Source organism: Bufo bufo, chromosome 2 (genome assembly GCF_905171765.1).
Source record: "Bufo bufo chromosome 2, aBufBuf1.1, whole genome shotgun sequence".
In the NCBI taxonomy this organism is placed as follows: Eukaryota; Metazoa; Chordata; class Amphibia; order Anura; family Bufonidae; genus Bufo; species Bufo bufo.
Window position 1 is genome coordinate 718255906 of NC_053390.1, and position 17118 is coordinate 718273023.

Sequence of the window (17118 nt, forward strand, 5' to 3'; positions counted from 1 at the left end):
ACGTAGAAATATTTCCTTGTAATAAACCGTTTTAATGCCTGTATCAAACAGCACTTGCACCCTAATAAAAACGGTTTGATTCTTCCCTATCCTTTCCCTATACCTTGAATAATCTTTCCCTCCACTTGTAAATCGCTTTCTTTTAGCACAATGATGTTTTTTCTATCACTGTCCCTAGCGCCTGCAGACACGTCTCTCCCTGCACTAAGTACGCTGGTGAATGGGAGAATCTAAGATGGCTGCTGTATTTATAGGGCTGTGACATCTCAGGGCTGGCTGCTGATTGGTTGCATGCATGTCAGTATGGGTGATCCCGCCTTCCCAGAATTCCTTTGTCCATGTCCTCACACATTCAGCAGTCATTTTAGGAAAAATGTGATTCGTTACCACGAAGCGCGAGGAAATTCGCATTCAGTGCGAATCAAATTTTTCCTGCAATTCGTAACGAATTCCACTTTATCAGCTTTGTTTTGCTCATCTCTAATCACCACATTGGGCCTTTTACTGCTGTATGTCCAGGCAAAAGATCAGGGCCATATGTAGGATGTTTATAAAGTCAGGAAACACAGCATAATAATAAGAGGGCTTGCTTTTCACACTGGTATACACTGGGCACAACATATTGGGCACAGAAATTGCATATCTGTGATTATTAAATTTTTGCAAAACACTGGTGAGGTAAAAATGCTCACTACACTGCTTGGCAAATTCTGTGAAGGCTTGTTTCTAAAATGGGTTCATTTACTTGGGGGTCTCTTTTATATTTCACCTCAGAGCCGCTACAGTTATTGGCCAGTGCTGTATACATTACCAAACTAGGCCTCAAATGCACATTGTGCTCTTTCCCTTCTGAGCTCTGTGGTGTGCCCAAACAGCAGTTTATGACCACATATGACGTGTTGCTGTATTCTGGAAAAAAAATGCATAAAAAATTGTGGGAAGATTTTTCTTCTGTTACCCCTTGTGAAAATGAAAAATCTGTGTCTAAAGCAACATTTTACTGGAAAAAAATAAAAATTTTCATTTTCATAGTCAATTGTCTTTAATTTCTATGGAACACATGTGAGGTTAAAGCACTCACTACACCCCACAATAAATTCACTGAGGGTATTGTTTCCAAAATAAGGTCCTTTATTAGAGGTTTTGACTGAAGGGATACTTCAGGGTGATTTCAAATACAACATTGTGTCCAAAAACCATTCCAGCAAAATCTGCCCTCCAAAAACCATATGGCGTTCCTTCCCTTCTGAGCCCTGCTGCGTGCTAATACAGTAGTTTATGATCACATACAGTGAGAAAAATAAGTATTTGATACACTGGAGATTTTGCAAGTTTGCCCACCTACAAAGAATGGAGAGGTCTGTAATTTTTATCGTAGGCACACTGCAACTATAAGAGATCTAAAAAAAATCCAGTAAATCAAATTGTATGATTTTTCAATAATTAATTGTCATTTTATTGCATGAAATAAGTATTTGATACAATAGAAAAACAGAACTTAATATTTGGTATAGATACCTTTGTTTACAGAGGTCTTACGTTTCCTGTAGTTCTTGACCAAGTTTGCACACACTGCAGCAGGGATTTAGGCCCACTCCTCCATACAGATCTTCTTCAGATCTTTGAGCTGCTGGGTTCAGGTCTGGAGACTGGCTAGGCCACTCCAGGACCTTGAAATGCTTCTTACGAAGCCACTCCTTAGTTACCCTGGCTGTGTGTCTTGGGTCATTTTCATGCTGGAAGACACAGTCAAAACCCATCTTCAATGCTCTTATTGAGGGAAGGAGGTTGTTGGCCAAAATATTGCGATACATGGCCCCATCCATCCTCCCTTCAATATGGTGCAGTTGTCCTGCCCCTTTTGCAGAAAAGCACCCCCAAAGTTGATGTTTCCACCCCCATGCTTCACGGTTGGGACAGTGTTCTTTAGGTTGTACTCATCCTTCTTCTTCCTTCTTGATTCTATTTTGGTCTCATCTGACCACAGGACCTTCTCCTATGTCTCCTGTGGATCATCCAGATGTTCATTGGTCAACTTCAAACTGGCATGATTTTAATCCATGGTGTGTTACTAACGGTAATATTTGAGATTGTTGTCCCAGCTCTCTTCAGGTCATTGACCAAGTCGTCCCATGTAGTTCAGGGCTGATTCCTGACCTTTCTCAGAATCATCCTTGCCCCAGACCGAGGAAGATTGACAGTCATCTTGTGTTTCTTCCATTTTCTAATAATTGTGCCAATAGTTGTTGCCTTCTCACCAAGCTGCTTGCCTATTGTCCTATAGTCCATCCCAGCCTTGTTCAGGTCTATAATTTTGTCACTAGTGTCCTTAGACATGTCTTTGGTCTTGGCCATGGTAGAGAGGTTGGAGTGTGATTGACTGAGTGTGTGGACAGGTGTCTTTTCTACAGGTAACGCGTTCAAACAGGTTCAATTAATACAGGTAATGAGTACAGAGCTTCTTAAAGAAAAACAGGTCTGTGAGAGACACAATTCTTGCTGGTTGGTAGGTGATCAAACACTTATTTCATGCAATAAAATGCGAAAGAATTATTTAAAAATCATGCAATGTGATTTTCTGAATTTTGTTTTAGATTCTGTCTCTCACAGTTGAAGTGTACCTGCGATAAAAATTACAGACCTCTCCATTCTTTATATGTGGGCAAACTTGCAAAAACGCCTGTGTATCAAATACTTATTTTCCCCACTGTATGGGGTGTTTCTGTAAACTGCAGAATCACTGTAATCAATATTGAGGTTTGTTTTGCTGTTAAACCTTGCTGTGTTACAGGAATAAATTGGTTAAAATGGAAAATCTGAAAAAAGGGGAAATTTAGAAATTTCACTTCCATTTTCCTTTAATTCTTGTGAAATACCTAAGGATTAACAAAGTTTGTAAAATCCGCTTTGAATAATGTCAGGGGTTAAGTTTCTAAAATGCAGTCATTTATCGCTCGTTTCTATTGTGTAAGCCCCTCAAAATGACTTCATAACTGAATTTGTCCTTAAAAAAGTCAGTTTTGGAAATTTTCTGGAAAATTATAAAAATAGCTTTTGAAATTTTTAGCTTTCTAACGTGCTAAAAAAATAAAATGACATATACAAAATAATACCAACATAAAGTAGACATATGGGAAATGTTAATTAATAACTATTTTAGGAGGTACCTCTATCCATCTTAGGTCTTATGCACAAGAGTATGTGTTTTGTGGTCCGCAAACCCCGGATCCGCAAAACACATTTTCTTTTCTGTCCCATCCTTGTCTGTAAAATAGAGAAGTATAAGACATGTTTAACTTTTTTTCAGGACTGAAGATGCGGAAAGCACACAGTGTGTTGTGTCGCATTTTTTTGTGGCACATTATGTAGTTATTACCTAATAAAAGTGCTTTAATATCATATATAATAATGTACACTATATATTTAATGTACACTATATAATAAGTATAATAAAATTATTTAGATTTAAAAAAATTTGCTTTACTACAGCACATATGACCAAAAGGAAAATACAGAAGGGCAAAACACCAAATCTCATCTGTATAAATCTACTGGATTTGAGAGAAAGCGAAGGAGGGGGACATGCCAAACTAGAAAAATATGCTAGGGTGGAAAGAGTGATCTTAAAGAAAGCAATATGGGGAAAGAAATGTGACCTCATAGAACATACAAACACCAATATATAAACGAAAAATGCACACTGCCACCAAATATCAGTAAAATATTTCCTATTTACTGTATGAGCAATACATGATTTAAAAAAATAAAAAAAAACATATAATGAGTAGACACATATTCCACAAAATAGGTGCCGTCTGTGATGAAGATAAAGTGCAAGTGGAATATCACATTCACGTCAATTAGAGATGAGCGAAATTCTCAAAAATTATATTTGTCTGGTTTGCAGAATTTTTCGAAAAAATTCGTTCCGAATGTATTTTTTTAAAATGGCTATTTCCTGGCTGCAGAGAGCCTTTATAGTGGTTGTAAGAGAGTGTCTGGAGTGGTAGTGGATGGAAGATACGTGCCACCGGGGGTCGTGGCCCCGGTGGAGTAAGAGCCGGGTCTTTTGTGTTTTGTCAGTCTACACTGATCCTGGCAGGTTGGTTATCTCTGGCCTTAGTTGGGTAGGGAAGGAGTTAATCCTTCACTATGCTCGGTGGGTGTGGTCTGCCTGCTACACCCAGGGCTGTGAATATAGGTTTGATGCTCACTGAGCTGTGGGGCGGATGAAAGTGTGGTCTCCTGTCTCACTGCAGGAAGCTGTACGGGAGGCTGATCGCACGGTTGGGCTGAGCTCTGTAGTCCGCTCGTCTAACAAAGACTGCCCAATTGCTGCAGGCTCAGCGAAGGACCAAAAGAAGGGATCCTGTGGCCGGAGCCAATCCCTTGTCCAGGCCGACACATGGCCTGTCTAACTTGCACGAACTTGGACAAACCCGCCCCAAAACAAGGTGTAGTAGTGATCACGGATGTGAGAGACTGTGTGAACAGGCACCAAGACGCCTGCAGCGTTTGGGGATCCGTTGTGGGAGGTGGGGTTTATGAACATTGCTGTTGTGTGAATTGCACAGTTTTGATGTGATGCACTGGAGTGAATAAAACAGCACAGTTTGGACACAAAGCCTGTCTCCTGAGCCTCTATACTGCCACCGCTACCATCTGCCTACCAGAGCAAACCCCCACATGGTATAGAACAATGTGCCTTACAGTAACACGCATAGGGAGTCTGCTGTGGTGGTGAAACAATACTGTCAGTATGACATGCAGATAACATAGAATCACTGCACACTTCCCTTATTTGGACAGGTACAGGGCCAAAACTGACCAAAAAACTAAAGTGTGAACTCAGCCTTACAGGTCAATGTTAGCGTCAAGAAGAAGCGCACTCCTTTTACACCGTCGGCAGCTGATTCCACATAGATGTCTACAAAACCTATTCTATTAAACGTTTATACAAGTAGAGCCCCCCGTACAGAGTGGAGGGAGTGTCAGCAGTAAGTTTGTGTTGACGTCACTGATTATTTTGCCCTTCCTCTGATCCGTCAGAACAATAACCCACAAAAAACAGATCATGTCTGTGGAGCATCCGCCTTCACTCCGTCAGCATTTGGTCAGTAATCCATCAGTATTGGTAAAGCAAAAAAAAAAAACAGGAGTGGATCCAAAACAGAGACTGTTCGGTATTTTGTACCCACTCCTGCTTTTGGCTACTAAATCATAAGCCAATTCTAATTCAAAATAGGGACCATGTCATGCAGGCCTTACAGCTTTTACATAGACAGGATCTGTTGTGCATCTCATTTTTACTTCCTTCTGACAGATCAGAAGAAGGGTCAAATAAATGATGATGTCAGCCAGGCCGAAAGGCAAAATAGTTGCCCAGTCATGAAATGGGGAGGGTGGAAACAGCATGAGAAGTCCAAAGAGTGGCCCTATGACATAGTGGTGAGGTGAAAGCAGCATGAGGAGACCACAGAGTGGCCCAATGACAGAGTCTGGAGGTGGCAGCAGCATTAAGAGGAGGCCACAGAGTGGCACAATGACAGTGTGGAGGTGAAAGCAGCATAATCAGGAGGTCACAGAGTGGCACAATGACAGTATGGAGGTGGCAGCAGCATCAGGAGGCCACAGAGTGGCACAATAACGGAGGATGGAGGTGGCAGCAGCTGGAGGTGGCAGCAGCAGCATCAAGAGGAGGCCACAGGGTGGCACAATGACAGTGTGGAGGTGGCAGCATCAGCATTAGGAGACCACAGAGTGGCACAATGACAGAGTGTGGAGGTAGCAGCAGCATCAGGAGGATGCCACAGGAGGGCACAATAACAGAGTGCAGAGGTGGCAGCAGTATCATCAGGAGGCCACAGAGTGGCACAATGATAGAGTGGAGGTGGCATCAGGAGATCACAGAGTGGCAAGGTGACATAGTGTTGAGGTGGCATCAGCATCAGGAGACCACAGAGTGGCAAGGTGACATAGTGTGGAGGTGGCATCTGCATCAGGGAACCACAGAGTGGCAAGGTAACATAGTGTGGAGGTGGCAGCAGCATCAGGATACCACAGAGTGGCAAGGTGATGTAGTGTGAAGGTGGCAGCAGCATCAGGAGACAACAGAGTGACCTGGTGACAGAGTGGGGAGGTGGGTGGCAATACCAGTACCAGCTGGAGATGGTGGGTGAAAGAAGGAGTACTTGGCATCAGATGTGTGGCATCACTCAGGTGGCAGCATCAGAATAGTAGCTGAGGCAGGTAGCCAGAAGAAACCGGTCCCTTTTGTCAAAGTGTTGGTGTGGCACCATGGATGATCTAGTCTGATGCATCAGGCATTGGTGGGTGGAAATCCTGGCTGATCCACGCCTGATTCATCTTGACAAAGGTCAGTCTCTCCACATTTTGGGTGGACAGGCGAGTTCTTCTTGTGGTAACTATGGCCCCCGCCGCACTAAACACCCGGTCCAATGCCACTACTGGCCGGGCAGGACAGCTTTTCTACAGCAAACTCTGCCTGTTGTGGCCACAAATCCAGTTTTGCTGCCCAGTGGTCCAGCGGATCTTCAATGTGGGGTGACAGGCTGCACTCCAAGTATGACACCACATGCTGGTTCAGGTCCTGCTCCAGGTCCAGCTGCTGCTGCTGGTGAGTAGTTTCTTCACTAGGCGGGCGAAGAAAGCTGCTCATCAGTGACTCTAGACTCAAGTTGTTGCTGATGGAGCTGTAACTGCTCATACCCCCCACCCTGCCACAGCAGCCATGGCAGAGGAACGTGAGCACAGATGGCCCCCCCGGTCAGATCTGCGAGAATATGGACGATGATCTCTATAGTAGTTCAGTTTGTCCTCCCTCTCAGCGGGTGTAAAAAAGACCCCCCATTTTAAACTGGTAGCAAGGGTCCAACAAGGTGGAAAGCCAGAAGTCATCCCTCTGCCAAATGCTGACAATTTGACTATCACTACGCAAGTGATCATGCATCGGGCCATTTGTGCATGTGACTCAAAGGGAATTCCTGCATCCATCTCCACTGCATATTGCCACGGTAAGTCTGGGTCCTCTGCCTCGTCTTCCTCATCACCCTGTAGCTCCTCTGGCTGCTCTTGCTCCTCCTCTCCTGTCACCTGTGTAGAAAAAACACCCATTTCGCTACACATTGCTTGTGCTTCAATGTCCATCTCCTCCAGTTCGGCCCCCACAGGGCTCATGTCTCCGTGAGATCTAGATGCCACGTCTCCAGTTCCCTGACAAGTCAGATTTACCAGCATCTGTTCCAGAACATGAAGCAGTGGAATGAGGTTGTTTATCCCGTAGTCCTGGCGACTGACAAATAAAGTGGCCTCCTGAAAGGGCCTGAGCAAATGGCAGGTGTCACGCATGAGCTGCCACTGGCTGACATCGAAGTTACACAGGGGAGTTCTACTGTCTGCTTGGATCATCAAGAATCCGTTTATGGCCTTTCTCTGTTCGTATAGTCGGTCCAACATATGGAGGGTGGAATTGCAACGGGTGGAAATGTTGCATATCAGCCTATGTTGGGGGATGCCGTTCTGCCGCTGCAGCTCAAGAAGGGTGTGCTTTGTGGTGTACGAGTTGCTGAAATGCATGCAAAGTTTCCTGGCCATTTTGAGGATGTCTTGCAGATGGGTAGAAGACTTTAAGAACAGATTAACAACCAGATTGAACATGTGTGCCATGCGCATTGCTCAGCCTTCTTTGATGCAGCACCGACACCATGTTCTACCCATTGTCGGTTGCCATGGTTCCGATTTTGAGTAGTCGCAGAGAAAGCCAGGATTCGATTTCTTGCTGAAGGACATGGAGCAGTTCCTCCACTGTGTGACTCCGTTCGCCCAGACAAACGATGTGCAGAACAGCGTGACAAGTCCGTGACCTAAACATGTGGTATGCTGGAGGGGCACTGTGAATTATACCTGCAGTGGAGGCTGAGGAAACGGTAGAGGAGCTGGACATTGTTCACAATGAAAAAATTCACTTAGATACGTAGCTGTACTTATTGCGCTGCAGGTCCTCGATGTGATGTGCGTTGAAATCACAGAATCCAGTAAATCGTTGTATAAGAAGACCTCGCTGCTGCTCACTCCTCAGAGCCTCCTCTTTATTCGGTACAGAGCAAATATCTGGCATGGAAACGGACCATCAAGCTCCACAGATAGGTATCTCTCCTCTACCCAACCTTCCTGTAGGTAATCAAGGAATCGCAACCATAGTGAAGCACTGAACAGTGACAATGAAGAAAAGTAGTCAGCGGCACTCACCAGTGTACTGTATCAAATCAATGCTTTATTCACCAAAAACATGGCATGGGGCAGACAGGTAACTACACGCACCAAACAGCGGCGGCCGTTTCACGCTACATGCGCTTCATCTGGCTGTGTGTCAGCGTGTCTATTTGCGCCGCCCCTTTAAAGGTATTGGCGATGCGCTTTGCCATGAAAACGGGCAACAACACTGCGTCTACCTGAAGGGTCAAGACTAGAGTTGAGCGAACACCTGGATGTTCGGGTTCGAGAAGTTCGGCCGAACTTCCCGGAAATGTTCGGGTTCGGGATCCGAACCCGACCCGAACTTCGTCCCGAACCCGAACCCCATTGAAGTCAATAGGGACCCGAACTTTTCGGCACTAAAAAGGCTGTAAAACAGCCCAGGAAAGAGCTAGAGGGCTGCAAAAGGCAGCAACATGTAGGTAAATCCCCTGCAAACAAATGTGGATAGGGAAATGAATTAAAATAAAAAAAAATAAAAAAATTAACCAATATCAATTGGACAGAGGTCCCATAGCAGAGAATCAGGCTTCACGTCAGCAGAGAATCAGTCTCTTCATGCCATAGCAGAGAATCTGGCTTCATGTCAGCACAGAATCAGTCTTCATGTCATAGCAGAGAATCAGGCTTCACGTCACCCACCACTGGAACAGGCCACTGTCACACATTTAGGCCCTGGCACCCAGACAGAGGAGAGAGGTCCCGTAACAGAGAATCTGGCTTCATGTCAGCACAGAATCAGTCTTCATGTCATAGCGGAGAATCAGGCTTCACGTCACCCACCACTGGAACAGGCCACTGTCACATATTTAAGCCCAGGCACCCAGGCAGAGGAGAGAGGTCCCGTAACAGAGAATCTGGCTTCATGTCAGCACAGAATCAGTCTTCATGTCATAGCAGAGAATCAGGCTTCACGTCACCCACCACTGGAACAGGCCACTGTCACATATTTAGGCCCCGGCACCCAGACAGAGGAGAGAGGTCCCGTAACAGAGAATCTGGCTTCATGTCAGCAGAGAATCAGTCTTCATGTCATAGCAGAGAATCAGGCTTCACGTCACCCACCACTGGAACAGGCCACTGTCACATATTTAGGCCCCGGCACCCAGACAGAGGAGAGAGGTCCCGTAACAGAGAATCTGGCTTCATGTCAGCACAGAATCAGTCTTCATGTCATAGCAGAGAATCAGGCTTCACGTCACCCACCACTGGAACAGGCCACTGTCACACATTTAGGCCCCGGCACCCAGACAGAGGAGAGAGGTCCCGTAACAGAGAATCTGGCTTCATGTCAGCAGAGAATCAGTCTTCATGTCATAGCAGATAATCAGGCTTCACGTCACCCACCACTGGAAGAGGCCACTGTCACACATTTAGGCCCTGGCACACAGACAGAGGAGAGAGGTCCCATAACAGAGAATCTGGCTTCATGTCAGCACAGAATAAGTCTTCATGTCATAGCAGAGAATCAGGCTTCACGTCACCCACCACTGGAACAGACCACTGTCACATATTTAGGCCCCGGCACCCAGACAGAGGAGAGAGGTCCCGTAACAGAGAATCTGGCTTCATGTCAGCACAGAATCAGTCTTCATGTCATAGCAGAGAATCAGGCTTCACGTCACCCACCACTGGAACAGGCCACTGTCACATATTTAGGCCCCGGCACCCAGACAGAGGAGAGAGGTCCCGTAACAGAGAATCTGGCTTCATGTCAGCAGAGAATCAGTCTTCATGTCATAGCAGAGAATCAGGCTTCATGTCACCCACCACTGGAACAGGCCACTGTCACATATTTAGGCCCCGGCACCCAGACAGAGGAGAGAGGTCCCGTAACAGAGAATCTGGCTTCATGTCAGCACAGAATCAGTCTTCATGTCATAGCAGATAATCAGGCTTCACGTCACCCACCACTGGAAGAGGCCACTGTCACACATTTAGGCCCTGGCACACAGACAGAGGAGAGAAGTCCCGTAACTGAGAATCTGGCTTCATGTCAGCACAGAATAAGTCTTCATGTCATAGCAGAGAATCAGGCTTCACGTCACCCACCACTGGAACAGGCCACTGTCACATATTTAGGCCCCTGGCACCCAGACAGAGGAGAGAGGTCCCGTAACAGAGAATCTGGCTTCATGTCAGCACAGAATCAGTCTTCATGTCATAGCAGAGAATCAGGCTTCACGTCACCCACCACTGGAACAGGCCACTGTCACACATTTAGGCCCCGGCACCCAGACAGAGGAGAGAGGTCCCGTAACAGAGAATCTGGCTTCATGTCAGCAGAGAATCAGTCTTCATGTCATAGCAGATAATCAGGCTTCACGTCACCCACCACTGGAAGAGGCCACTGTCACACATTTAGGCCCTGGCACACAGACAGAGGAGAGAGGTCCCGTAACAGAGAATCTGGCTTCATGTCAGCACAGAATAAGTCTTCATGTCATAGCAGAGAATCAGGCTTCACGTCACCCACCACTGGAACAGACCACTGTCACATATTTAGGCCCCGGCACCCAGACAGAGGAGAGAGGTCCCGTAATAGAGAATCTGGCTTCATGTCAGCACAGAATCAGTCTTCATGTCATAGCAGAGAATCAGGCTTCACGTCACCCACCACTGGAACAGGCCACTGTCACATATTTAGGCCCGGCACCCAGACAGAGGAGAGAGGTCCCGTAACAGAGAATCTGGCTTCATGTCAGCAGAGAATCAGTCTTCATGTCATAGCAGAGAATCAGGCTTCACGTCACCCACCACTGGAACAGGCCACTGTCACATATTTAGGCCCCGGCACCCAGACAGAGGAGAGAGGTCCCGTAACAGAGAATCTGGCTTCATGTCAGCACAGAATCAGTCTTCATGTCATAGCAGATAATCAGGCTTCACGTCACTCACCACTGAAAGAGGCCACTGTCACACATTTAGGCCCTGGCACACAGACAGAGGAGAGAGGTCCCGTAACAGAGAATCTGGCTTCATGTCAGCACAGAATAAGTCTTCATGTCATAGCAGAGAATCAGGCTTCACGTCACCCACCACTGGAACAGACCACTGTCACATATTTAGGCCCCGGCACCCAGACAGAGGAGAGAGGTCCCGTAACAGAGAATCTGGCTTCATGTCAGCACAGAATCAGTCTTCATGTCATAGCAGAGAATTAGGCTTCACGTCACCCACCACTGGAACAGGCCACTGTCACATATTTAGGCCCCAGCACCCAGACAGAGGAGAGAGGTCCCGTAACAGAGAATCTGGCTTCATGTCAGCAGAGAATCAGTCTTCATGTCATAGCAGAGAATCAGGCTTCACGTCACCCACCACTGGAACAGGCCACTGTCACATATTTAGGTCCCGGCACCCAGACAGAGGAGAGAGGTCCCGTAACAGAGAATCTGGCTTCATGTCAGCACAGAATCAGTCTTCATGTCTTAGCAGATAATCAGGCTTCACGTCACCCACCACTGGAAGAGGCCACTGTCACACATTTAGGCCCTGGCACCCAGACAGAGGAGAGAGGTCCCGTAACAGAGAATCTGGCTTCATGTCAGCACAGAATCAGTCTTCATGTCATAGCAGAGAATCAGGCTTCACGTCACCCACCACTGGAACAGGCCACTGTCACATATTTAGGCCCCGGCACCCAGACAGAGGAGAGAGGTCCCGTAACAGAGAATCTGGCTTCATGTCAGCAGAGAATCAGTCTTCATGTCATAGCAGAGAATCAGGCTTCACGTCACCCACCACTGGAACAGGCCACTGTCACATATTTAGGCCCCGGCACCCAGACAGAGGAGAGAGGTCCCGTAACAGAGAATCTGGCTTCATGTCAGCACAGAATCAGTCTTCATGTCATAGCAGAGAATCAGGCTTCACGTCACCCACCACTGGAACAGGCCACTGTCACATATTTAGGCCCCGGCACCCAGACAGAGGAGAGAGGTCCCGTAACAGAGAATCTGGCTTCATGTCAGCACAGAATCAGTCTTCATGTCATAGCAGATAATCAGGCTTCACGTCACCCACCACTGGAAGAGGCCACTGTCACACATTTAGGCCCTGGCACACAGACAGAGGAGAAAGGTCCCGTAACAGAGAATCTGGCTTCATGTCAGCACAGAATAAGTCTTCATGTCATAGCAGAGAATCAGGCTTCACGTCACCCACCACTGGAACAGGCCACTGTCACATATTTAGGCCCCGGCACCCAGACAGAGGAGAGAGGTCCCGTAACAGAGAATCTGGCTTCATGTCAGCACAGAATCAGTCTTCATGTCATAGCAGAGAATCAGGCTTCACGTCACCCAACACTGGAACAGGACACTGTCACATATTTAGGCCCCGGCACCCAGACAGAGGAGAGAGGTCCCGTAACAGAGAATCTGGCTTCATGTCAGCACAGAATCAGTCTTCATGTCATAGCAGAGAATCAGGCTTCACGTCACCCACCACTGGAACAGGCCACTGTCACATATTTAGGCCCAGGCACCCAGGCAGAGGAGAGAGTTCCCGTAACAGAGAATCTGGCTTCATGTCAGCACAGAATCAGTCTTCATGTCATAGCAGAGAATCAGGCTTCAAGTCACCCACCACTGGAACAGGCCACTGTCACATATTTAGGCCCTGGCACCCAGACAGAGGAGAGAGGTCCCGTAACAGAGAATCTGGCTTCATGTCAGCAGAGAATCAGTCTTCATGTCATAGCAGAGAATCAGGCTTCACGTCACCCACCACTGGAACAGGCCACTGTCACATATTTAGGCCCCGACACCCAGACAGAGGAGAGAGGTCCCGTAACAGAGAATCTGGCTTCATGTCAGCACAGAATCAGTCTTCATGTCATAGCAGAGAATCAGGCTTCACGTCACCCACCACTGGAACAGGCCACTGTCACATATTTAGGCCCCGGCACCCAGACAGAGGAGAGAGGTCCCGTAACAGAGAATCTGGCTTCATGTCAGCACAGAATCAGTCTTCATGTCATAGCAGATAATCAGGCTTCACGTCACCCACCACTGGAAGAGGCCACTGTCACACATTTAGGCCCTGGCACACAGACAGAGGAGAAAGGTCCCGTAACAGAGAATCTGGCTTCATGTCAGCACAGAATAAGTCTTCATGTCATAGCAGAGAATCAGGCTTCACGTCACCCACCACTGGAACAGGCCACTGTCACATATTTAGGCCCCGGCACCCAGACAGAGGAGAGAGGTCCCGTAACAGAGAATCTGGCTTCATGTCAGCACAGAATCAGTCTTCATGTCATAGCAGAGAATCAGGCTTCACGTCACCCAACACTGGAACAGGACACTGTCACATATTTAGGCCCCGGCACCCAGACAGAGGAGAGAGGTCCCGTAACAGAGAATCTGGCTTCATGTCAGCACAGAATCAGTCTTCGTGTCATAGCAGAGAATCAGGCTTCACGTCACCCACCACTGGAACAGGCCACTGTCACACATTTAGGCCCTGGCACCCAGACAGAGGAGAGAGGTCCCGTAACAGAGAATCTGGCTTCATGTCAGCACAGAATCAGTCTTCATGTCATAGCAGAGAATCAGGCTTCACGTCACCCACCACTGGAACAGGCCACTGTCACACATTTAGGCCCTGGCACCCAGACAGAGGAGAGAGGTCCCGTAACAGAGAATCTGGCTTCATGTCAGCACAGAATCAGTCTTCATGTCATAGCAGAGAATCAGGCTTCACGTCACCCACCACTGGAAAAGGCCACTGTCACATATTTAGGCCCAGGCACCCAGGCAGAGGAGAGAGTTCCCGTAACAGAGAATCTGGCTTCATGTCAGCACAGAATCAGTCTTCATGTCATAGCAGAGAATCAGGCTTCACGTCACCCACCACTGGAACAGGCCACTGTCACATATTTAGGCCCTGGCACCCAGACAGAGGAGAGAGGTCCCGTAACAGAGAATCTGGCTTCATGTCAGCACAGAATCAGTCTTCATGTCATAGCAGAGAATCAGGCTTCACGTCACCCACCACTGGAACAGGCCACTGTCACATATTTAGGCCCAGGCACCCAGGCAGAGGAGAGAGGTCCCGTAACAGAGAATCTGGCTTCATGTCAGCAGAGAATCAGTCTTCATGTCATAGCAGAGAATCAGGCTTCACGTCACCCACCACTGGAACAGGCCACTGTCACATATTTAGGCCCCAAGACCCAGACAGAGGAGAGAGGTCCCGTAACAGAGAATCTGGCTTCATGTCAGCAGAGAATCAGACTTCATGTCATAGCATAGCATCAGGTTTAAGAGTAATATCAGAAAGTATTACTTTGCTGAGAGAGTAGTGGATGCATGGAGTAGCCTTCCTGCAGAAGTGGTAGCTGCAAATACAGTGAAGGAGTTTAAGCGGGCATAAGGCCATCCTTCATATAAAATAGGGCCAGGAGCTATTCAAAGTATTCAGTATATTGGGTAGACTAGATGGGCCGAATGGTTCTTATCTGCTGACACATTCTATGTTTCTATCATCATTGAGTACTGTCTCCACGTCACTGATGTCTTCCTCAACGGTCTCTGGGTCAGGAGCCTGACCGCTCGCAACACCACCTCCCACGCCACTCTCCTCATCACTACTTGCTCCTACTTGCTCCTCCACATCTTGGCTGGCCAGTAGCTGCTGACTGTCCTCGGCCTGTACTGGCCGACACTTACTTATTTATCCTGTGAATGCCTAATTTTTCAGACTGGAATTGAAAATCAATGGGTCTGTAAACGTTCCGCTAAATTATGGAACGGATGCGGACCCATTTTACAGACGTGTGAATGGACCCTATATGTATTTTACCGGCTGCTGTCAGTTCTGACTGATTTAAGCCGAACTATTACACTAAAACAGAGCAATATTACAAAAAACAAAATACACGTCAACTGTATAAACGATTTATATAACTTATTAGAATTTTTTTAACATTTTTATGGCAACTTTTATAATAGCAGGATCATCTCCTGCACCCCCTTCATGGCCTGGTGTTGCCTCTCCTCCATGGCCTTCATGCGCTCCTGAATGGCCCGCATATCATGGCAGTGCTCCTTCTGCATTTTGGCCAATTTTTCCTTCAATGTCTTCAGTACTGTTTTAAAAAAAAAAAAATATGAATATTATTTGCAATTCTTATTGAACCTTTAAACCTTACTAAATACTTTTGCTTAGCACTGTACAGGGAGTGCAGAATTATTAGGCAAATGAGTATTTTGACCACATCATCCTCTTTATGCATGTTGTCTTACTCCAAGCTGTATAGGCTCGAAAGCCTACTACCAATTAGGCATATTAGGTGATGTGCATCTCTGTAATGAGAAGGAATGTGGTCTAATGACATCAACACCCTATATTATGTGTGCAGAATTATTAGGCAACTTCCTTTCCTTTGGCAAAATGGGTCAAAAGAAAGACTTGACAGGCTCAGAAAAGTCAAAAATAGTGAGATATCTTGCAGAGGGATGCAGCACTCTTAAAATTGCAAAGCTTCTGAAGCGTGATCATCGAACAATCAAGCGTTTCATTCAAAATAGTCAACAGGGTCGCAAGAAGCGTGTGGAAAAACCAAGGCGCAAAAAAAATGCCCATTAACTGAGAAAAGTCAAGCGTGCAGCTGCCAAGATGCCACTTGCCACCAGTTTGGCCATATTTCAGAGCTGCAACATCACTGGAGTGCCCAAAAGCACAAGGTGTGCAATACTCAGAGACATGGCCAAGGTAAGAAAGGCTGAAAGACGACCACCACTGAACAAGACACACAAGCTGAAACGTCAAGACTGGGCCAAGAAATATCTCAAGACTGATTTTTCTAAGGTCTTATGGACTGATGAAATGAGAGTGAGTCTTGATGGGCCAGATGGATGGGCCAGTGGCTGGATTGGTAAAGGGCAGAGAGCTCCAGTCCGACTCAGACGCCAGCAAGGTGGAGGTGGAGTACTGGTTTGGGCTGGTATCATCAAAGATGAGCTTGTGGGGCCTTTTCGGATTGAGGATGGAGTCAAGCTCAACTCCCAGTCCTACTGCCAGTTTCTGGAAGACACCTTCTTCAAGCAGTGGTACAGGAAGAAGTCTGCATCCTTCAAGAAAAACATGATTTTCATGCAGGACAATGCTCCATCACACGCGTCCAAGTACTCCACAGCGTGGCTGGCAAGAAAGGGTATAAAAGAAGAAAATCTAATGACATGGCCTCCTTGTTCACCTGATCTGAACCCCATTGAGAACCTGTAGTCCATCATCAAATGTGAGATTTACAACGAGGGAAAACAGTACACCTCTCTGAACAGTGTCTGGGAGGCTGTGGTTGCTGCTGCACGCAATGTTGATGGTGAACAGATCAAAACAATGACAGAATCCATGGATGGCAGGCTTTTGAGTGTCCTTGCAAAGAAAGGTGGCTATATTGGTCACTGATTTGTTTTTGTTTTGTTTTTGAATGTCAGAAATGTATATTTGTGAATGTTGAGATGTTATATTGGTTTCACTGGTAAAAATAAATAATTGAAATGGGTATATATTTGTTTTTTGTTAAGTTGCCTAATAATTATGCACAGTAATAGTCACCTGCACACACAGATATCCCCCTAAAATAGCTAAAACTAAAAACAAACTAAAAACTACTTCCAAAAATATTCAGCTTTGATATTAATGAGTTTTTTGGGTTCATTGAGAACATGGTTGTTGTTCAATAATAAAATTAATCCTCAAAAATACAACTTGCCTAATAATTCTGCACTCCCTGTATACATTACAGAGTGTTGGCAAAACATACAAAAGTTATTTACGCATGTACCTAGACATTTTTCGTCCCAGATTCTTTTTATAAACCGGGGGTGTCTT